The following is a 23,580-nucleotide window of genomic DNA, read 5'->3' as shown; positions in this document are numbered from 1 at the left end:
CAATATGACTATTTGTTTAGAGCTAAAGAGAAGTAGAAATAACTATTTTTCTATTATTGTCATATTTCCATGCTCAGTCTATTCCTGTGAAGACCAACGCAAGTTTGAGGAACAGCATCTCATCTTGCAGAACATAGAACATTACAATGCAGTACAGGCCCTTTGGCCCTCAATATTATGCCAACCTGTGGAACCAATCTGAATCCTATCTATGCTACACTATTCCATTTTCATCCATATATTTATCCAATGACCATTTAATGCCCTTAAAGTTGGCAAGTCTACTACTGTTACAGGCAGGACATTCCACATCCCTACTACTCTCTGAGTAAAGAAACTACCTCTGACATCTGTTCTATGTCTATCAGCCCTCAATTTAAAGCTATGTCCCCTCATAGTAGCCATTACCAACCAATGGAAAAAGGCTCTCACTGTCCACCCTATCTAACCCTCTGATTATCTTATATGTCTTAATTAAGTCACATCTCAACCTTCTTCTCTCTAACGAAAACAGCCTCAAGTTGCTCAATCTTTCTTCGTAAGTTTGCACCTCCATATAAGGCAACATCCTAGTAAATCTCCTCTGAACCCTTTCCAAGCATCGACACCAAGATCTCTCTGCCCATCTACAGTACCAAGAATTTTACCATTCGCCCAGTACTCTGCATTCCTGGTACTCCTTCCAAAGTAAATCACCTCAAACTTTTCTGCATTAAACTCCATTTGGCCACATCTCCACCCAGCTCTTCAGTTTATCTATGTGCCTCTGTAACCTGCAACATCCTTCAGCACTATCCATAACTCCACCAACCCTAGTGCCATCTGCAAATTTACTAACCTATCCTTCTACGCCCTCATCTAGGTCATTTATAAAAATGACAAACAGCAGTGGTCCCAAAACAGATTTTTGCATTACACCACTAATAAATGAACATTACCCATCATTCACCACCGTCTGTCTTCTTTCAACTAGCCAATTTCTGATCCAAATCACAAACTCACCCTCAATCCCATGCCTCCGTATTTTGTGCAACACCCTACACTGGAGAACCTTATCAAATGCCTTACTGAAATCCATATACACCACATCAACCACTTTACCCTCATCCAACTGTTTGGTCATCTTCTCAAAGAACTCAATAAGGTTTGTGAGGCATGACCTACCCTTCACAAAACTGTGGTGACTATCCCTAATCAACTCATTCCTCTCTAGATGATTATAAATCCTATCTTTTATAAACTTTTCCAGCACTTAACCCACAACTGAAATAAGACTTACTGGTCTATAATTACCAAAGTTGTCTCTGCTCCCCTTCTTGAATAAGAGGAAATCATTTGTTATTCTCCAGTCATGCACTATTCCTGTAGACAATTATGACATAAAGATCAAAGCCAAAGGCTGTGCAATTTCCTCTCTGGCTTCCCAGAGAATCCTTAGATAAATCCCATCCAGCCCCGGCGACTTATGTATTTTCACACTTTCCAGAATTGCTAACACCCCCTCCTTGTGAACCTCAATATTGTCTCATCTAGTAGAGAGTGGGGTGCTGGAAAAGCACAGCAGGTCAGGCAGCATCTGAGGAGCAGAAGAATCAATGCTCTGGCCAAGAGCCCTTCATTTGGAATGATAGCCTGTACCTCAGTATTCTCCTTGACAACATTGTCTTTTTCCAGTGTGAAAATGATGAAAAATATTCATTTAATGCTTCTCCTAACTCCTTGGACTCCACAACTTCCTATTACTATCCTTGATTGGCCCTAATCTTTCTCTAGTCATTCTTTTATTTCTGAAATACCTCTAGAAAGCTTTAGGATTTTCCTTGACCCTATCTGCCAATGACTTCTCATGTCCCCTCCTGGCTTTTCTTAGCTCTCTCTTTAGGATTTTCCTGACTAATTTATAACACTCAAGCACCCAAACTGAGCCATCGCATCTGATCCTAACATAAGCCTTCGTCTTCCTCTTGACAAGAGATTCAACTTCCTTAGTAAACCATACCTCCCTCACTGGACCACTTCCTCCCTGCCCGACAGGTACATTTATTCCTGATGAAGGGCTTTTGCCAGAAACATCGATTTTACTGCTCCTTGGATGCTGCCTGAACTTCTGTGCTCTTTCAGCACCACTAATCCAGAATATAATTATCAAGGACACACAGTAGCTCTTCCTTGAATAAGCTCTGACACTAGGAAGTGTTATCAAACACTTCAAAATCTTCTAGACTCAACACTGACTTTAAAAACTTTAGACGATGAACTCCAGAGAGCTTCTCATCAAAAGGAAGAAGGCAGCTTATGTAAGGCGGAAGAAGCAATGACATGGCACAGCTTTAGAGGATTATAGGCTTGCTAAAAAGGAGCTCAGAAATGGACTGATGAGAGCCAGGAGGGGGCAGAAAAGAAGCTTAGCAGGAAGGATTAGGGAGAATCCAAAGGCATTTCACTGAGATGTGAGGAATAAGAGAATGATCAGGGAGAAGGTAGAGCCGATCAGGGATAGCATAGGGAACTTTTGTGTGAAGTCTGAGCAAATAGGGGAATGAATTTTTGCTTTGGTTTTCACTAAGGAAAGGGACTTTGCTGTGAATGAGAACTTTGAGGAGCTGGGATACAGGCTTGAACAGATCAAGTTTGATGAAGATGATCTGCTGGAAATTTTGGCAAACATTAAGATTGATAAGTCCCCAGGGCCAGACCAGATTTATCCTAGGCTGCTCTGGGAAGTGAGAAAGGAGGTTGCTAAGCCACTGGCGAAGATCTTTGCTTCCTCACTCTCCACAGGAGTCGTACCGGAGGATTGGAAGGAGGTGAACGTTGTTCCTCTTTTCAAGAACAGTCATAGGGAAATCCCTGGCAATTATAAACCAGTCAATCTTATGTCTGTGGTCAGCAAGGTTTTGGAAAGAATTCTGAGGGTTAGGATTTATGACTATTTGGAAACACAGAGCGTGATTAAAGGCAGTCAGCATTGCTTTGTGAGGGGCAGGTCATGTCTCACAAATCTTATTGAGTTCTTTGAGGAGGTGATGAGATTGTCGACGAAGGTCGAGCAGTGAATGTGGTGCATATGGACTTCAGCAAGGCATTTGATAAGGTTCACCATGGTAGGCTCATTCATAAAGTCAGGAGGTATGGGAGATTTGGCTTTCTGGATTCTGAATTGGTTGGTTGACTGAAGGCAGAAAATGGTTGTAGATTGAAAGTATTCTGCCTGGAGGTCAGTGTTGAGTGTTGTCCTGCAGAACTCTGTTCTTGGGCCTCTGTTCTTTGTAGATTTTAAATGACTTGGATGAGGAGGTTGAGGGATGGGTTAGTAAATTTGTAGATGATACCAAGGTTGGAGGTGCCCTTGATAGTATCAAGGGCTATTGCAGGTTGCAGCACGACATAGACAGGATGCAGAGCAGGGTTAAGAAACGGCAGATGGAATTCAACCTGGATAAATGCAAAGTGATACATTTTGGAAGGTCAAACTCGAATGCTGAATATAGAATTAAAATCAGGATTCTTGGCAGTGTGGAGGAACACAGGGATCTTAGTGTTCAATTACATAGATCCCTAAAGTTGCCATCCAAGTGGATAGGGTTGTGAAGAAAGCATATTGTGTTTTGGCTTTCATGAACAGGGGAGGTACAAAGTTAAAAAAAATCACACAACGCCAGGCTGTCACACCCATCTGATGAAGGATCGTCATTCCGAAAGCTAGTGTGCTTCCAATTAAACATGTTGGACTATAACCTGCTGTTGTGTGATTTTTTTAACTTTGTACACCCCAGTCCAACACCAGCATCTCCAAATCATTAACTGGGGGATCAAGTTTAAAAGCCGCAAGGTTTTGTTACAGCTCTACAAGTCCCTGGTGAAACCACACTTGGAATATTGTGTCTGGTTCTGGTTGCCCTACTATAGGACAGGTACAGAGATTTTGGAGACAGTGCAAAGAAGGTTTACCAGGATGCTGCCTGGATTGAAGGGCTTACGTTATGAAGAGAGGTTGACTAAGCTTGGACTTTCCTCGCTAAAGAGAAGGAGGAAGAGAGGTGACCTGATTGAAGTATACAAGGTAATGAGAGCCATGGATAGAGTCAATAGCCAAAGACTTTTCCCCAGAGCAGAATTGACTGGCACGAAGGGTCATAGTTTTAAGATATTAGGAGAAAGGTATAGAGGAGATGTCAGAGGAAGGTTTTTTTATGCAGAGGGTTGTGAATGCATGGAATGCATTGCCAGCTGTGGTGGTGGAAGTCATTAGGGACATTTAAGCGACTGCTGGACATGCACATGGATAGCAGTGAATTGAGGGGTGTGTAGGTTAAATTATTTTATTTTAGATTAGGATTAATCCTCAGCACAACATCATGGGCTGAAAGGCCTGTTCTATTCTGTACTTTTCCATGTTGTCTATGTTCTCCATTTTGGTTTATTCCTCCCTAGTGCCTGTCAGTTCTCTGTTTGTATGTTTTTTTGCTTTCAGACAAAACTGAAATTTGTGCTATTTATTAAAACCTGCACTGAACCAATGCTTGTTTCTTTACCACTACTATTACCATTCTCTTTGCCTTTTGTTCCATGATGTCTTTATTATTTAAACTCACTTGGCTGCTAACTTATCCTTGACCCTCCCCCCCATCTCAACAGCATAAAACCCATCACACTTCCATTTCATTCCAAAGAAAAACTGGACTCAAAACATGCCTTTTTGACCCCTCCTCACAACTCAGATTTTTAAATTCTGTAACGTCTTCAAATTTGTATATATTGAAACTGGGAATACCCTCCAGCAAATTGTGAACAGCTGGAGTCTGAGCACTGAACCTTGTGGGACCCCACTGATTACAGACTGCTAACGTGAGAATGGTCATTTCTACTGAGTATCTATTTCTGCCTACTAACCAATTTTCAATTCATACTAGCATATTACCCCCAAACCCCTTGCTCAAATTTTGTTTCGTGATCTCCTGTGTGGGGCTTAATGAAACTTCTTCTAATAATCCAAATAAACCACTTCCAGTTGTTCTGCATTATCGACTCCAATAGTAGCATCCTCAAAATATTCTATTAGATATGTCAAATGTGAGTTCCCATTTATAAATCCATGCTGATTCTATCCAATCATTTTTTAAAAAATTATCACATTCTATCCAATAGTTTCTTGTATTTTCCTGCTACTGACATCAGGCAAAGGGGACTTTTTCTTCTCTCAACCACATTACTTAAATAGCAGAGTCACATCTGAAATCTTCCAATCTGCAGGCACATTTGAAAGATAATCACCAACACATCAAGTATATCTGCAGTCACCTCTTTCAGCCCTCTAGGGTGACGTTCATTAGGTCTTAGGGAATTTCTCAACTTACCTGTTACTTCCCTTGGCAGCACTAACATTGCCAGTAGGTTGCTCATCAGGTCTCCAAAAGATACCTTCAAATTGAATTTACATTGAACGTGTGATCTTCTGGCTGTGTACCAGTGTTGAGAACAGCAAAAAAACACAATGGGTGGCACAGTGGCTCAGAGGTTAGCACTTCTGCCTCACAGTGCCAAGGACATTGGTCACCTGAGGCTGGAGTTGAACCTTCGATATGGAGCTTCCACATTTCCCCCTATGCCTGAATGGGTTTCCCCTGGGTGCTCTGATTTCCTCCCATAGTCAAAAGATGTGCAGGTTAGGTAGATTGGCCATACTGAAAGTTGCCCTGTAGTGTGTAAGTTCAGTGGGTTAAAATTTCTAGTATTTTATGTTCTTCATTTGCATTACAAATAGACTAATTATCTTATTTTGGTTTTTTATTGTAGCTATTAGAGCTCTTGTGGCTGTTTAGCATGTGTTGTCCAATTGTATAAACACATCTATTGGTAGTTGCTTAGTTTTGAGTTTTGTGAACTCCGACTCAGGCGACTGACTGTGTGGAGTTTGCACGTTCTCCCCGTGTCTGCGTGGGTTTCCTCTGGGTGCTCCGGTTTCCTCCTACAGTCCAAAGATGTGTGGGTCAGGTGAATTGGCCATGCTAAATTGCCCGTAGTGTTAGGTAAGGGGTAAATGTAGGGGTATGGGTGGGTTGCGCTTCGGCGGGTCGGTGTGGACTTGTTGGGCCGAAGGGCCTGTTTCCACACTAAGTAATCTAATCTAATCTAATCTAATCTAAACTCAATTTATCCACTGCCTCCCACAGGCAACCAAAAGGAATATAATATACTGCTCAATTATGTGTTAAAACCCCTTTTCAAACTAATGCAGCATCTTGTTAGTGAAATATAGCACCTTCCAAAGTGCCTGGTCTACAAATATTACCCTGGAATATCAAAGTATCTCAACAATTTGAACAAGAGGCTAACAAACCATTTCCATGCTGATACTATTAGTGCTGCATGACTGATGTTTAACTTGTTTATGTCCCTTTGAAGTTTAATAATAAACTCCTCATAGTTCACAACATTCAAGTTTTGTGCCTTCCATTAATTTTGAAATTATATGTTGAATATATTAAAGTCTAAAGTTATTTATGTATGCGAAAAAGGACATGGATCCTAATACCTAGCCCTGGGGAACCCTGCCATAGACCTTCCTCTAATCTGAAAAACAACAATTCATTTTTGATCTGTTTTCAATCCCTCAGCCAACTTCTTATTCATGTTACAACGTCCCTTTTATTCCAGGAGTTCTAATATTTTGCCCAAATTTGTTATGCAGCACTTTCTATCTTACTTCTGAAAATTAACATACGCTACACCAACACCTTTACCCTCATCTAACTCTCTGTTACCTCATTAAGAAACTGAAGCAAGTTATAATATGATCCACTCTATCAAATGTATACTGCCTTTCCCTATCTGAATCACATTTGACTGAGTGTCTCTGGCCTGAGTCATTTTTTTCTAAAATTCTCCCCGCCTCCAAGATTGAGCTTAAATTAAAAGCAAAATTTGTTTGTAAACAAACATAAATCCCTGGAAAGTGTCAACAGGTCTGGTAGAATCTGTGAAGAGAGAACAAACGTTAACTCTCTGAGTCAAATGTGAATCACCTTTGGAATTTTGGACTTGTAAACTGCCGATGGTGTGGCCGTGTACCTCCTGCTTCATACTTCACATCTCTTTCCTTCATTCCAATTCTCAACTCTTGGTTTTCTGCTGTCGGTTACTCAAGAACACCCACCTGGACAGGGTCTGCGGCAAATATGATTTAGATATGGAAAGGCAGTACAGATTTGTTGGAGTGAATCATGCTTCAGTTTTTTGATGAGGTAACAATCAGCTACATGAGACTAATGCTAGAGGAAGTGGAAGAGAGAGTAAAACTATACTTTCACTCACTAATAACACCATCTTGCAACTATCAGCTCAGATTCCAGCACTGTGTGAACTTGAAAGGCTAGTTTTGAATCAGAACCAGGACAGAGTTAGCCACCAGGCACCAACAGGCAGAGACAGTGCTTCGAAAGTCAGACTTTCTTGGGGTGGCCAGAGGACTTCTGAAAGGATATCTGCTGTCTCCCCCAGTGAACAAGAATCATCTTTCACTTGCTATATTGTAGCCATTGGGTGGCACTATGTAGGACTACAAGACTCTTACAAGTTGTATAAGGTGTTAGACTCTGAAAGTGTTAATGCTGTGGATTGTATTAAGCACCATCCAATATGATGATATCATAAAGACTCTAGCCGAAGAATTGCTCAATATCTTGAAGGAGATAGGGCAACCATTTAGGTTTCTCACATAGTCTTAGTAACACTCTCCATCATATTAATGTAATTTGCATCTGACGACTATCATGCAATGAAGGATGCCTTGTTTATGACAAGTGTCTCTTTTTATTAGACAAACAACTGTACTTCCACTTCCATATTAAATTAATAGAACCCGTTAGATCCCAAAGTAAAATGAGCCTGGTAGCAGAAAGTCTACCTGATGTACCTTTCACCAAGGTGATCATGGCGAGGATGCATCATACAACATAATGAGCGAACAGACATCGGACGCTCCATGAATACAGCTGAAATCCTTGGTTGGCAAAAGGAATACTTTAAAATGCAAACCAGGGACACCGACTGAGAGACCTAGATGGGAGTAGAATATTTCGAGCTCAGAGCAAGTGCTGCCACCACTGTTAGCAGGTACAACCAGGCACAGCTGCTGTAAGGGAAATCACGGGCCACAGAAGTAATTTTATAACAAGGCTGCAACACCTAAAATATTGCAAAGCCAGATTTAAAGTAATAATAGACCAATGTAGGTGCCTAAGCAAACAAAGTTTGTCATAAGAAGAAAGATTGGTGACTATTGAGACCACATAAAAAAAAGCAGGAGAGCCATTATTTAAATTGCAATGAAGATGGAAAGAATTTATTAAGACCACAGAAAATGGGATTCATCCAAGGGAAAAAAAAAGAACACACCAAGGATTATTAGTAGTGCCACAGACAATGTGAACTGTCAGATGAATCTGTTGAAGAGAACACAATTACTTGTTAAGCTACAAGCAAAATGATTCACTCAGTAAAGCCATAGACAGAAAATGGGATTATCTTTCAAACCAAAGGCAGAAAACTGTATTCGGTAAATAAAAGAGAAATCCTTAAAGAGAATGGGATCAACCATTTTACTGACAGGAGTAGGAATCCTCCATTTTGATCACAGAATCACAGAAAAATCCTCCTGTACTACATTGCATCGAAGCAGTATTGTTATCTATTGAATCAATCCTAAAACAAAAGGATCAACTTCTTATTAATTGAGATCAGCACAATCCATATTTTTAAAGGTACAAAAAAATCTAGAAACGCATGTGAGAAGCCAAATGATAAGAGTAGCGAGACTGCAGACACAGAGAATTAGAGTTAATGCTGTGGAGCAAGGAAACCTCCCAGTCATAAATACTGCTTAGCTATTAAAAAAGAATGCTGTGAAACAATTGACCACTTCCAGGTAAACAGGAATGGATCCGATGGTATATTTTTCAAAATTATCCATTTACTGCAAACAACTCTGCAACACAACATAGCTGGCGAGGGATGCAAACTTCCCAATTAAGTATGCCTGCTCTTGAGAATTAACTTGTATCTTGACCTGCGTCTTTCTTCACTAGGCAGAAGGAGTTAATAAACAGCTGGCCAAGGAACAGGGAGTCATGCAAGAAATCTTGAAAAAACAGCCAGTAGTGAAACCACAGGTTAAGGTACAACTGAAAGAAGATTTTGTAAGACGTTTCTAAATTCAAGGTAAATAAAGGGTCTAAAGCACTGAAAAAGAGGTCAGGCAGGTAGCTTGAAGGGGAGCTGGCTGTCTCACTGTGGAAGTGGTGGAGTTGTTGGCAGTAACGAGAAGATAAAAGAGAGAGAAGACCATCTAAGTTGGCCTAAAATAAACAACCTAAATATCCTACTCTCCTTTTCCAGCACTTGGCCCATAGCCTTGTATGACTTGGTATGTACATCTGAATACTTCCAAAATGCTGGAGGGATTTTTTTTGCCTCTTACAGGCAGTGAGTTCCAGGTTGCCACGAACCTCTGGGTGAAAACATTTTTCCTCATCTCCTCAAAACATTCTACCCCTAACTTAAATCTATGTCCCCAGATATTGATTCTTCCATCAAGGAGAAATGTTTCTACATGTCTATCCTGCGCCCCTGATCATTTTATACGTCTTAATTTCCTCTGCTGGAAGGAAAACAATTCCATTCTGTCCAATCTGTCCTCATAACTGAAGCATCCTGGTAAATCTCCTCTGCACCCTATTCAGAGCTATTGCATCCCTCCCATAATATGGATTCCAGAATTTGTGGTGCTCAAAAAGAAGACAGAATCCAAGGAAATTAGTCACATTTGCACAAGAGAATTGTTTCATGTTTTCAATAAGATAGAAACCTGCAACTATGCAGGTTTGGCAGAATTGTTTTCCACTTGTATCATGACTGAGCAAAGCTCAGATGGCAAGAATCAGCAAGGTTCATGAGGAGATGCAAATGCTGAGAAAGCTTATGAGTAGTATACACCACTTGAGCTCACTGAGTCTTTAATTGAAGCTATTCAAATGATAAAAAAAACTCAGCAAGTACAGAGTCTGTGTACTCAGTTCTTCAGCACTGAGTTGCTAGCAGATTGACAATTAAAATTTGGTTACACAGATTGAAGAAGGGCTGCATACATTTCCAGGGAAATCACTGCTGACATTGTGATATTTGCATGGTTGTACATCATTAATTGAATGGCAGCACTTGAGGTTCCTATATCTCACCCTATTAACATGGGGCAACAAATGACAACTGAAGATTCATGACATTGTCAAAAATTAATTGCTTGGCTCAGAAATCCAGGATATTGTCATCAGAAATTGCTTGGTTCAGAAATTCCCAATACTGCAAAAGGAAAGTTTCCATTTCATGTCATCCTGTGTGTACGAAATTAATATAAAATGTTCTCAGCATGATGAAATAGAGCAATTGCCTGGTTCAGCATGAAAGATATTTTCGACTAAGGACTTACCGATCTTCAAATTCCGAAGAAAACATATTCTAACAGAATTCTGATACTACCAAACAATCTAAGTCTGCGAAGCTGGTGACTTGGAGTGACTGAGGTAATGATAAATGAAAATGTAATTGTATAAAAATACTATTATCACCCTAATTAATGCGCCGAGATGTAAGCTTTTTGGCTGCTACAGCCTTTACTGATTTTGTGACATATGCATCATTGCACATCAGTGATGGAATAATAGGCCTTGAGCGTGTGAGAGAGAGAGACTGTGTCACAGAGAGAGCATGTGAGAAAGAGAGAGAGAGAGTGTGAGAGAATGAGTGAGTGTGTGAGAGTGAGAGTCCAGCAAACTTTCGCTCTCCATGGCAGACATCAAACTGTTCATAGAGCCAGTCATGTGACTCTGTACACTACAGCAACTTCAGGGCAGTAAGGGCCATTATGTCAGCCATCCCTGTTTCCTGCTCCTGTTCCTCCCTGCACATGTAGATGAACACCCTGATTGCTAACACTGCAGGGTCCTCTCCTGCCTGAGTCTATGTCAATCTGCTAACTGCCAGGGGCCTCGCATCTTTCTTCCCCAGTCACCAGATTGTACTCACAGACGTTCTCAAGCTAACACTGTCACAGAGGAGTCAGTCTCTGAGCTGGTGGGGAGTGAGGGAGGTAGAGTTGCTGATGCTTCCTGTGAGATCACGGTACTGTCATCCTCAGAGGTTAAGGAGGTAGCTTCAAGGGGAGCTGGCTGTCTCACCACGGAAATGGTGGCGTTGCTGGTAGTAACTAGAAGATAAAAGAGACAGAAGACCATAAGGTATAGGAGCAGAAACGGGTCATAAGGCATCACGGCCAGTGGTAAGACTGACAATGTGGTTAAAGTGAGAGGAATAGAGTAGAATTAATCAGTTGGTGGGACCTAAATGTATTGACATTGCCACAGGAGCCAACCCAGTATTCTCCTGCATGGGCCAGGATTTTCCCCCCTGTGGGAGTGAGGCAACTAATGTTGGGCACCCCTCCATCTGTATAGGATATTCCTGTCCTGTTGTGAGCTATACTCACTTGGAGGGTTAATTACAGAAGGATTAGGAATTTAGTGACATGCAATTGGGTGGTGCAGTTATTAGTGTTGGAGCAGTTGGGTTCAAGGAGATGAGGTGGCAGTATGGAGGGAACACCAGGTTAGTGGTGTGCAGATTTGACAAGGTGTGAGAGTAAGACATGGAAAATGCAATAGTGAGAGGGTCACAACATGAGCCTTTGTAGGAGGAAGATGCAGTTGCAGAGATGGAGTGAATGTAAGATAGCACAGCTGGCAGCTCCTCCGCACTATGCATACAGCCCTGTCTCAGACTGGGCTGCCAGGCTGTAGTGGTTATGGCCCCATTGGTTAGCCCTCCCAGAGGAGGACTCCTCTACTTTGAACCACACCTCAACTGAGAGCTCAGGGTCTCTGTTGGAGAATGCTCTATGGTTTTCCAATGTCTTTCCAAACTGCCCTTGACTGAGCAGGGCAGCTTCAGAAAGCCAGTGCTTGTCAGGGTGCACAGTGATCTTTGAAACATGGCACAAGGAATGCTGGTCCGTCAGTGGATATTCATTGAGTGGCAAATTGCTCTGTGAAGAGATTGTGATAAGAGGAGGTTGGAGTCAGATGGGAGGGATGCCATTGCACTGGGATAAATATTTAATGAAGCGTTTGGTAAGTTATGCCAAGAATGCGTGCTGGGCCTCGAAGCAAGAATCCCACCAAAAGAATGTGACAACTCTCAGTCAACAACAGGAAAGAGTCAGCCCCATGTGAGAGATCAGCTAGAATAGCTTGTTTTTAATCTGGTAACCTGATCAATGTTAATGTTTTTACAATAAGCTTCAACAGTTACCCTCGCAGCATGAAACAACCCACTGGAAGTGGCCAGAGTTGCGGCACGTGTTACTGCGTCTCATCAAGACTCCTATTGCACCATCACCAATAAAAACACAATATAAAATTTTAAGAAGAGTATAAAGTGGTGGAATTACAGTCAAACTGCAGCTTCTTCAGTTGCTGGACAGAACAATCTCCAACAAAGTATTTCAGACTTCTTTTGGAATGATACCCGTGAATGCCTCAGTATCTGTCTCGATTGTAAAAGGACACCACTTGCAAACTGGCTTCTTCCTCAATCAGAAACCATCCATTGGCAATAAATTCTGTGGCTGTTTAATCTTTTTGCCTTCAGTTCATATAAAATAGAATCCTTGTAAGCATCCACAGCAATGCTTTAAATCTTATTAGCAATGCAAGCAAACATCCACAGGCTGTCTGTTATAGGGCAGACATTCAGCAGCAATATAAAATTAGAAGCAAATGTTAATCTCTGGAACAGCCACGGGCAAATAATGATGGATCTCCTGCAGCTCATCAGTCCTGTTGGCATTGCACCTTGATCTGGAAGTTTCACTCTGTAATCAGTAACGCAAGGAGCTCTAGTATTCATGTAATTTCAACTGCACATGTATGCAGATCACAATGGGGATGAATTGTCTTGGTTGCTATGTATAGTGAAATCATAAGCACATGCTTTTTGAATTTATTTATGGGTCGCTACACATATAAAACAGAACAATTCTTCTTTCTACCACCAATGTCGGCTCATTAACTCCTTAAGACTAATTTCTTTGCTGATGTCATTAGAATTGAATGTGTAGGCAAAAATAGTTTCATGAACTTAGACATTTATAGAAAAGGAAGCAAATATTCATCATATGATTTTGAAACTGCATTTAAATAATGCAGAAATTATTATTCTGCTTCTGTTTCTCATTCCCTATAATAGAATCAATGTAGCTTTATGAAAGGGAAATGATTTTTGACAAATTTATTTGAATAGTCACTTAATAGTACGGAACTTGAATATTGCTGAACAAACTCACTTTTTATTAAAACTTTTCATCTTGCATTCGTCAGAACAAATTTGCAATTGGACAACCTTTGTGAAATAAATGCCAAATTTGCAAAGAATTAAACTGTCAATTGATAAAGAATTGTCAATCAGGTTCAGAGTGTGGCTCAGTTAAGTGTCCTGAAAGCTGCATACATTAGTACCCAGGGCCCTGTTCTTTGCAGTTGGAAAGATCACATACGAGTACTTTGCCTCTTTCAACCTAACAAAATAGGTGACCACTAATTGTCTGGTCATTTCTCAGGGAAATTCATTGGCGAATCAGTATGTGGCAATGCCAGGGTTGAACTGGGGCAGGCAAAGTCAGAAATCACAGAGTCAGAGACAGCATGGAAACAGACCCTTTGGTCCAAAGCATCCATACAACCGGATATCCTATATAAATCTAATCCCGCTTGCCAGCACCCGGTCCATATCCTTCTAACCCCTTCCTATTCATATACCCATCTAGATGCTTTTCAAATGTTGCAATCATACCAGCCTCCACCGCTTCCCCTGGCAGCTCTTTCCACCAGGTGAAAGTGAGGACTGCAGATGCTGGTGATCAGAGTCATAAAGTGTGGAACTGGAAAAGCACAGCCACTCAGGCAGGATCCGAGGAGCGGAAGAGTTGACGCTTCGAGGATAAGCTCTTCATCAGAAATGTGCTTATGCTCGAAACGTTGACTGTCCTGTTCCTTGGATGCTGCCTGATCAGCTGTGCTTTTCCAGCACCACACCTTTTGAGCTCATTCCACCAGGTTATAGTCCAACAGGTTTATTTACAATTACAAGCTTTTGGGGTGCTGCTCCTTTGTCAGGTGACCTGATGAAGTAACAGCGCTCCAAAGCTTGCGATTTTAAATAAACTTGTTGGACTATGATCTGTTGTCGCATGAGTTCTGACTTTGACCAGATTCAACATTAAAATGTTATCAAATTCTGGCAGCTAATTGTCAATCATTAACAGGTGCATTCTCCATGGCAATGTGCCTACCAATCAGAATCTATTTGACAACAATCCGTCCTCTCCTCTCATGCAATATAAATGTTGGATTTCTCCTAAAAACAGTTTTTTTGGAAATTGTCTTGATGAGTGCTAATCAAATAGCTTCAACAAATTGGTTTTTTTTTGACAATACTCAAACTTATTTGAGTTTTTGACAGAAAAACTAGCAGGGTAAGTAAAGGTAGAACTGGTCGATTAATAGATCTGGAATTTCAGAGAAAAGATCTCATACAAGGAATTCTTACATAAGAATATGACTCATGAGATTGGAGATAATGTACTTGCATGTTTTGGGATCAGCTAATAGACAAAAACAATATGAGGAATAATTTGTTTTTTTTCTCTCAGGATGGCTGGGAATAGTAAAGTGTTTTGATGGTCCTTTGCTGATTTTATTCTATAGCAATGATTTAACTAAGTGGCCTAAGTCTTATCTCTGCATACTCACTGATGATATGAAATCGAGCAGGCAAGTAAGTTGTGAGGAGGATGCAGATAGCTGTTAAGTGAGTGGGTACAGTGTTTAATGGTATACAATGAAGTATAATGGGCACAAGTGTGAAATTATCCACTTTGACCAGAAGCATGAAAAGCAGAACAGTTTATGAGAAGTGAAATAAGTAAAGGTTTATTTTCAGAGAAATTTGTGAAATAACTTTTCAGTGGCTGGCATCCCATTACCAATCACTCTTTATTCACCAAATGCATAGCCTTTGACAGTAGCACTGTCTGTCACTGAGTAAGGCTTTCAGATCCCAACATCCCTAGCATTCACCTTTTTATGTCTGCCACATCTCCCTAACTAGATTAACAGCCCCAATCAGAGAGCTACTATTCTAGGAGGACAAGCTGGCTGACCTTGTTATTTGAATTTTCTGTACATGAACCACAGAATGTGAATGTGTAGGCCCAACATGCCATTAGGAAGATTAATCATATGTTAGCCTTTATTTCATGGTGATTGGAGAATAAGCATAAGGTAACTTTGCTGCAATTATATAGGGCTTTAGTTGGATTGCTGTGTGCAACAAATGTTTACTGGATTGATCGATGAAATCAGCGAGCTATCCGAGGAGGAAAGGTTGTATATTTGATGTATTTAACTCAGAGATAGATAAGTTCTTGATTAGTGAGATCAAGTGTTCCAGCGAGAAGGCAGAAAAATGGGGGGGTTGAGAAACTTATCAGCCATGAATCAAACAGTGGAGAGAATCGGTGGGTCGAATATCTGAATTCTACTCCTAGATCTTATGTTTTTGTATTCTTAGTTAGGTCTATATTCTCTGGAGATTAGAAAAATGAGAGGTTCTGATTGAAGTGTATAAAATTACTACAGTGTGTTATTAAACATTCTCTGCATCACTTCTGCCTCTTTTGAAGCTATCAACACCCAACTATTCATTGACATTGTACTGAATGGGCAGAGATCCTGTATGAAGGTGCAGACACCTTATTCGGCACCATTAGACTGTATAAACCCAATACACAAAGGGCAGTGAAGATAGACAAAGTGCGTCCTCTTTTGCAGCAATCTTTCTCACAGAAGTTTTAAAAGAGTTGGCAACGTTTCACAGCAATTTTGTGTTGGCAACAAGCTTGTGAATTTTAAACAGTGTAACTAACGCCTTCTCGCTCACATTGAAAATTTTGATTGTGTGATGTATTCCAATGTGACTGACTTTGAAATGCTGTTTTGGTAGCATTCAATAATTAAGCTATACATGTGTTTGATTAAATGGAAGCCAGGAAATAGCAATACTGCAGGACTGAAAGAAGAAAATTATAACGAGAGCATACTGCATCTTGAAATTATTATCCAGATCATTAATGGCGTCATTTAGCTGGGCTGTTCTCTGCAAATAATAATTTTGAACAGTCAAAGGCATGCAAGAATAATATTCAAGAGAAGAATCAGCTATTTGTAACTATGTTGGTTTATACATAATTCTAGGCTCATAGCAATGTTACTGATTCTTAACTTCTCTCTGAAATGGTGCCAAGTTATGCAGTTGCATCAAAATGTAATGGAGAACTGTAAGGTTAAAACCAGAAAGATACTGGGGCATCAACCTAGTCACTGAGCTCAGAAACAACAGAAGAACACCCAACCCAGTCGCCTTCCAACATCCTCATTATTATCTGTGGATACGGGACAATATACAATCAGCTTTAATCTGCAGTTTGAAAGGGAGAGGGTAGAATCGGAAGTGACAATATTTCAGTTGAATAAGGGGAACTATGGAGCTATGAAGAAGGAGCTGGCCAAAGTTCAATGGTGCAATACCTTAGCAGGGATGGCAATGGAACAACAATGGCAGGAATTTCTGGGTATAATGTGAAAGATGCTGGATCAGTTCGTTCCAAAAAGGAAGAAAGATCCTAAGGGGAGGCAGGGGTGGCTGTGGCTGACGAGGGAAGTTAAGGACCCATATAAAGACAAAAGGGAAAAAGTATAACATAGCAATGATGAGTGGGAAATCGGAGGACTGGGGAGGTTTTAAAGAACAACAGAGGATAACTAAAAAGGAAATACGCAAAGAAAAAATAAGGTGCGAAGGTAAACTGGCCAAAAATATAAAGGAGGATAGTAAAGGCTTTTTTAGGTATGTGAAGAGAAAAAAAAATGGTTAAGACTGAAATTGGGCCCTTGAAGACAAATTGGTAAATTTATTACAGGGAACAAAGAAATGGCAGAAGAGTTGAATTGGTACTTTAGATCGGTCTTCACTGGGGAAGACATGAGCAATCTCCAAGATGTAATAGTGGCTGAAGGACCTGAACTGAAGGAAATTTATATTAGGCAGGAAATGGTGTTGGAGAAACTGTTAGGTCTGAAGGCTGATAAGTCCCCAGGACCTGATGGTCTGCATCCCAGGTTACTGAAAGAGGTGGCTCGAGAAATCGTGGATGCATTGGTGATCATTTTCCAATGTTCTATAGATTCAGGATCAATTCCTGTGGATTGGAGGGGGCTAATGTTGTCCCACTTTTTAGGAAAGGAGGGAGAGATAAAACAGAGAATTATAGACCAGTTATGCTGACCTCAGTGGTGGGAAAAATGCTGGAGTCAATTATAAAGGACAAAATTATGACACATCTGGATAGCAGTAACAGGATAGGTCAGAGTCAGCATGGATTTATGAAGGGGAAATCATGCTTGACTAATCTTCTGGAATTTTTTGAGGATGTAACTCTGAAGATGACCAAGGGAGATCCAGTGGATGTAATATACCTGGACTTTCAGAAAGCCTTTGATAAAGTCCCACATAAGAGGTTAGTGAGCAAAATTAGGACACATGGTATTAGGGGCAAAATACAGACATGGATTGAAAATTGGTTGGCTGACAGGAAACAAAGAGTAGTGATAAAGGGCTCCCTTTCGGAATGGCAGGCAGTGACCAGTGGGGTACCGCAGGGATCCGTGCTGGGACCGCAGCTTTTTACAATGTACATTAATGATATAGATGAAGGTATAAAAATAATATTAGCAAATTTGCTGATGACACAAAGCTGGGTGGCAGGATTGAAATGTGAAGAGGATGTTAGGAGAATGCAGGGTGACCTGGACAGGCTAGGTGAGTGGACGGATGCAGTTTAATGTGGATAAATGCATGGTTATCCACTTTGGTGGCAAGAACAGGAAGGCAGATTACTACCTAAATAGAGTCAAGTTAGGTAAATGGGCAGTACAACGAGATCTAGGTGTTCTTGTACATCAGTCAATGAAAGCAAGCATGCAGGTACAGCAGGCTGTAAAGAAAGCTAATAGCATGCTGGCCTTCATAACAAGAGGAATTGAGTATAGAAGCAAAGAGGTCCTTCTGCAGCTGTACTGGACCCTGGTGAGACTGCATCTGGAATATTGTGCGCAAATTTGAAGTAGTGATAAAGGGCTCCCTTTCGGAATGGCAGGCAGTGGCCTCCAAATTTGAAGAAAGACATTCTGGCTATTGAGGGAGTGCAGCGTAGTTTCACGAAGTCAATTCCCAGAATGGTGGGAGTATCTTACGCTGAAATGTTGGAGCAACTGGGCTTGCATACCTTTGAGTTTAGAAGGCTGAAAGGGGATTTGATTGAGACGTATAAGGTTATTAAAAGATTGGACACTCTGGGGGCAGGAAGCATGTTTCCGCTGATGGGTGAGTCCCAAACCAGAGGACTCATTTAAAAATAAGGGGTAGGCCACTTAGAACAGAGTTGAGGAGAAACTTTTTCACCCAGAGATTGATGGGTGTATGGAATGCTCTGTCCCAGAAGGCTGTGGAGGCCAAGTCTCTGGATACTTTCAAGAAAGATTTGGATAGAGCTCTTAAGGATAGTGGAATCAAGGGTTATGGGGATAAGGCAGGAACAGGATACTGATTGAGGATGATCAGCCATGATCATACTGAATGGTGGTTCAAAGGGCAGAATGGCCTACTCCTGCACCTATTCTCTATTGTCTATAATATTTGCAGAACTTGTCCATAAACTAGTCAAGTAATACTGAATTAGATCCTAGAACCAGTGTCCCAAATTCTTTCCATCACTAAAACCAACTGGCAGAACAAGTCTATCAAAGATATGCACAATAACACACAGTCATGATGTAGAATCCCTACAGTGCAGAAAAAAACCATTCAGCCCATCAAGTCTACAACAACCCTCCAAAGAGCATCCCACCCTATCCCCGTATTTCCCATAGTTAATTCACCTAGCCTGCACATCTCTGAACATTATGGACAATTTAGTCTGGTCAATCTACCTACCCTGTGCATCTTTGGACTGTGGGAGGAAACTGGAGCGCCTGGCAAAAATCCACATAAAGGCACAGACAGTCGCACAAGGCTGGGATCAAACATTGGTCCCTGGCTCTGTAAGGCAGCACTACTAACCACGGAGCCATTATGTTACTCTGGGAATGTGGACATCGTATTAACTCTCAACTCTCACGGACTCAGATCAAGAGAACTTCTTGATGGTTTACAACTACAGTTCCCCTCAGTTGATGAATCAGTACTCCTCTCTGTTAAATATCACTTGGAAGAAGCACAGAGGCTAGCAATGTATGCTGAATGGGGTATTTCAATGTCCATCAACAATTCAAGATCAGGAATACCACTACTGACCCAGCTGGCCATGTTGTAAGGACATACCCACCAAACTGTGCCTGTAGAAACTTGTTAGAGAACCAACATGAAGAAACACACAACTTGACTTTATCCTCATCTGTCTGCCAACTGCTAATGCATTCATCATAGTCTTGGTAGGAGTGAGCACCAAACCGTGAGACAAAATCTTATCTTCATACTCCATTATGTAGTGTGGCACCACTGCCATGGCAAATGGGATATATTTAGAACAAATCTAGAAAGTCAGAAGCCTTACTCTGAGGCCTTGCTAGCTTAAAGCCACAGCAGGATTAGGTACCACCACAATCTCTCATCTCTGGTACCCTGACATTGCAATCCTTTACCACTGCCACCAAGTGAGGTGATCACATTCTTTCGATGGAGAGTTCAGGACAGTGTACAAGAAGCAAACTCAGAGATACTGAAAATGCAGTACAGGTACACAGTCCTTTATCCGAAACGCTCAGGACCAGCTGGTTTTCGGAATTCAGAATTTTTTGAATTTCAGAATAAATGACAGTTTGATAGTAAAATCTTTTAAAAATCTTACTGAACAGCAGGCTCACTGTGAATACTACAGGCTCTGAGACAGAATTGAGGCTACCAGTGCTGAGCCATACCCACCCACGTCGCATCTGAGTGGCATGCATCAAGTGGGTGTGGAGTTGGGTTAACTGTTTGTACGCCAAACAAACTTGTTAATGAGAAAAGACCTCACAAAAAAACCTTCGGGTTTTGGAGCTTTTCGGATTTCATGATTTCGGATAAAGGGTTGTGCACCTGTACCAAGCTGTAGTAACACAGAACTTACCAGCATGAACACAGTGCAAGCAACCTGCAATAGTCAACATTAAGTGATCCCTAATTAATGGATCAGCTCAAAGTTTTACAGCCCTGCTCCACACAATGGTGAATGGTGAAGGAATATTAAAAAAAACATAATGGAGGCTAAGGCTTAAAGAATATCTCCACTGTCAATGATTCTGGAACTCAACACATGAGTGCAAAGGTCAGTACTGTAGCTTTTGTAATCAGAAGTGCTGATTGATGATCCACCTCAACCTTTCTTTGAGATCACCATTGTCATAGAAGACTGTCTTCAGCTAATTGATTCATTCGATGGTGATACCAAGTTGACTGCATATGAACACATCAAAGTCTATGAGAACCAATAGCATCCAAGCTGTGGTGCTAGTCAATTGAACTCTAAGCATTTTGAATGAACCTGTTCAGGCATGTAGTGACACATTTCTGGTGCAGGTTGGCTTGAAACCAAGCCTTTTGGCTCAGATGCAGGGACACTATCACTGTGCCACAAGAACCCTTGATTGAAAGGCTATATAGGAAGAAAGGCACTACTGGGATTCAAACTTAGGATCTCCAGTTTAAAAGGCAACCCACTAAGTCACAGTGCTACCGAGCACTACGTGGTCCAGAAGTAGTTACAACACAACAAAATTGTTCAGTTTAGCAACAATAGTGACATCTATTTATCTAAGCAGACAATTACCTAGATATTCCTGTCCAGCAAAAGCACAAATTCAATCCAGACTTTTGATAATGCATTAGACTTCCTTAATTGTCAGCAGAGTGATAAAAAATGTCACTGGTAGTGCTATTAATTGGCAATTACTCACTCATAATGTGCTCCCTGATGTAAAGGTTTCAGTCCTGACAGGACTACTTGATCTCGACATGGACAAAAGATAGAATATGAAAGGAGAATGAATGACCTTGACATCAATACAACATTAAACAGTTTATGACATTAAGGAACTGCTGTAAAGTTGAAGTTAATGGGAAATCAGCAAGGTGCTACATAGAACATAGGAGAATACTTATGGCTACTGGAGGCTAATAATTATAGCCCAAGTGCATTATTGAAGGTATTCCTCAGCGCCATGTCCTAGGAGTAACTATCTTCAGCTACTTTTCTTCTAAACTATGATCAGAAATGGTCAATAGTTGTACAGTGCTCAATTTGATTTAAAATTCCTGAATTAGTTAAGAAGGCTTTGTCTGCATTCAGTAAAACCTTGACAGCATTGCGGTTTGGGCTGATGAGCAGCAAGTAATAATCATGCATAGATATGAGAATCTATCCTTTTTCTCCTGATATCCATTGGAACTGCCTTCCAGCATCAACATTCCATGAACCATAAATCAGCATAAATGTAGCTGAAGCTATCACATAGATCCAAGAGTGTGTCAGAAACTGGCAATTTTGCTGTGATTAACTCATCTGGCTCCCCAAAGTCTGTCAACCATCTACAAGTCTCAAGTCAGGATTGTAATGAAATATTCTTCACTTACCTGGATAAGTGTAACTCCAAAACATTCAAACAGTTCATTATAATCATGGCAAAGTAGCCTACTTAAGCGGCTTTGACTCCAACAACAACTGATGCACTCCTGTGGTAGCAGTGTGTACTACCTACAAAGTACTTGTAGAGGCCTTCAATATCTTTCATTTAGTTTTCATAATGTTTTTAGTTTGGAACTGTGAGTTGAGGTTAAGAGATTAACATTGAAACAGAGATAGTTTAAAATAAGAAGAGAACAAAGACAGGTTTTTACTATTGGGTAGTGATTTTGAAGATAATGCAACCTAATTATTGTTCTAAGGACTCTAGATGAATTAGCACCGAGCTGTTGATATGGTCCAGGTTGGCAGCTGATTGGGTGTTGAATTAGTCAATCAAGGGAGGACTAGCACTAACAAACCAATCATGGACAATGTTGATTAGAAAGAGGAAAAATACAATGCTGATTGGGTTTTGGCAGGAAAATGATTTTTAGGAGCTCCAAAGACTTCTGCTGAGTCCTACCCTCTCTCTCATTAGTTGTCTACTGTATTGTAAAATTGTTGAATGTTCTGAGAAAAGAATCCTAGTCTGCAAGACATAAGTAAATATTTCTAAGAGTCTGCTGAAACTGTTTGCATTGATCAGTAACTTTGGAATTGAAACATGCTTATGCCTGTGAACAAATCACTATCCAAAGATTTCCTGAAGGCCTGGCATTCATTGTTTAAAATAGTTTATTGAACTGGGCAAAGTACAATTCTTTTATTTTCTTATTAACTTATCCTTCAACTGTTTCTGTCTATCTGTGAAGAGTAAGGCCAATGATCAAGGTTGAGTCTTAGGTCATAGATATGAATTAGAATACATTGCTTTTTATCTGTTCCTGCTAAAGTACATAATTAATAAATTATTATTTTTTTTCAGTTATAAATTTGGTGTTCACTATCTTATTTGCAAAGCTAATAAGGAATAATTTGCAATTTAGAGGTTCTTTGTATGTGTTAATTTTATAGTGTTCCAAATCTGGTGATAGTGAGGCTGATTAGGCTTGGCTTGCTCTCCCTTGTAACAACTACAGCAACTCACAAAACCTTATTTGTTAGCAATATCCAAAGATATAGCCTCTACTACCTCAAATGTTAAGTAAAGCAGATACATAATCAGAGCATCACCTGCAAATTACACTGTAAGGCACAAGTCAACATCTTGAATTTCACTGCTGATAGAACAGAGACAGCAGCGGTTTGAGATAATAGATTACCACCATTTTTTTTAAGAGCCTTTGGGATAGGCAATAAATACTGGTCTTACCTGCAACACCCACTTTTCATAAACAAAGTAAAGTAAAACAAAATGTAAAACTAGGTAAGAAGAATAATTTTACTATTTTGCTACAAATAACAAAGAAGGTGTAAGCCTCCTTGAAATTGAATTGTGCTTTTTTAAAAAATACAGCTTTAAGAGTAAAATTGTACATTCACTAAAAATCAAATTAAGACAATTATTAGTTGGATGCAAGCATTTTGGAGAAGCTATCACATTGTTAAATTGAAAATAGAGTTTAATGCTTTTTTTTTGTAACCAATAATATAAATTTGCAGTGAATCACATGCTTGTAGGACTTAATCAGCTTTTACTATAGTGTAATGTGAGTCTCATACGTATTAATTTTTTGATCTTTCAGAAAGAACAGTTTAGACTTCTATTATCATTTCCTTGGAAAACTAACTTTTTGTGACTTATAATTCACTGA

Source organism: Hemiscyllium ocellatum, chromosome 5 (genome assembly GCF_020745735.1).
Source record: "Hemiscyllium ocellatum isolate sHemOce1 chromosome 5, sHemOce1.pat.X.cur, whole genome shotgun sequence".
Taxonomy (NCBI): domain Eukaryota; kingdom Metazoa; phylum Chordata; class Chondrichthyes; order Orectolobiformes; family Hemiscylliidae; genus Hemiscyllium; species Hemiscyllium ocellatum.
This window is presented reverse-complemented; position numbering follows the sequence as displayed.